The following is a 1655-nucleotide window of genomic DNA, read 5'->3' as shown; positions in this document are numbered from 1 at the left end:
GACATATTGTGTATTACGGGGGATTGGGACAGCGACAATGATGCAGCAGCATCTTACACACGTGAATTGTGCATCATGCGTGCCTTACGCAGCGTGACTCACGTCACGTGGGTCGAACGAAGCCATTTTGGCGCAAAGTACAACTTCCGAAGAAGCCGAGCGAGCTCCAAGGAACAGTATAGATTTTGCACCAGCGCCTTGGACCTTGTACGATAAAATGGCACTGTCCCATTATGAACGACGAGCGAAAATACTCTCCGTAGCCCAGCCAATTCCTACGACTACTTCTATCGATCACAAATTATACTTTGTTTTTGTTCCGATGGGATGGATTACGATGCTTTGCAGAATCATCCATCGTCTGTCCATAGATTACATTTACTCGTTTCACCCGAATCTCTGGCTAGGTCGTTGAAAACACTACTGATTGTAGTATCATGTTGTGAAGTCCTGAGTCAGAACATCTGATCCTGTCAAACAGAGCCTCTCTGAGACAGGCTCTCTCTGATCTAGTATCAGAACTTCCCTGTGACTCACGTTAAATACCTTCATAGTTCAACATTCATAGTACTGCTAGTGTCAGATATAGAGCAGTAGCTAAAAGTACGATCGCTGATGTGATCGATGAATTAATGGGTGAAGTTTATGAGTTAACAAAAGATCACACAAGGTAGACCACTACTTTATGAGACATTCATATTTTCTTTCAGTTACCATAATATCCGACCTTCCCAATACGTTAATCCAAATATTAACAGGGGCGATTATATATGCAAGGCTGGAGAGGGGATTTTCTGCCCAATATCTACAACTTCTTGTCACGGAGATCATTGAAGCCATTCATTCTGTTCGTCTAAGATGCAGTGCAACCTAATAGGTCAAACCTATTCCATCACCTTTTTTCATCCAGATAGTAACATCCTCGGACCGAGGACCTCGGTGGTTTCTCCGGCTGCGCAATATGCTAACTTACGCAGGAACCTACCTCACATCCGCTGTTTAGAAGGAGGATTTGGCGAGAATTTCAAGGGGTAAGCGTGCAATCAACTTCTATTACTTTTGAAAAATGAGATGGCAAATGACTTTTCTAGTCAGATCTTTTCTAGTAGATAAATTATGAATCATAATGAAACAAATGACTATTCCACAATAGCAACTAACTAAGTCGTAGTCTACGACGCGTAGGCCAACAAATGATTCGAAGCTGCACTACGTTGATAGAACGTTATCTAACCGTCTCGAACGTAGGCCTTTTCGCATCAAACTGAGTTTTTTCGCGGGTATAATACTTCTGATACAGATAGCTTTTCGACACCGGGCATTGAGTCATTACTCTTCCCTTATATTTGCCTTATTGAAAAGTTTTGCGAGTCTTTCATGAATATTGGTGCACTGTGTGATCTTGTCGAAAAGCGTCAAGCATTTTGTGCTCGTCGAGTTTTCTAGAGTTTTCTAAACTGCTAGAAGCTGAGATATTGGGTTGTCGTTATAATATTGAATTACTTCATTTCTAACAACAACGATACTTGTACTTTTCGATTGCAGGAGCTTTGACTACTGCTCGTAAACTGCATCATTTGCGAACAGCTCCTTCCGCAGTTTCAGCAAATGAATCGATTCCATAGTACTACTGATTTCGTGTTTTGTAGGGGTTG

Source organism: Perkinsus marinus (assembly GCF_000006405.1).
Source record: "Perkinsus marinus ATCC 50983 genomic scaffold scf_1104296969026, whole genome shotgun sequence".
Lineage (NCBI taxonomy): Eukaryota > Perkinsozoa > Perkinsida > Perkinsidae > Perkinsus > Perkinsus marinus.
This window is presented reverse-complemented; position numbering follows the sequence as displayed.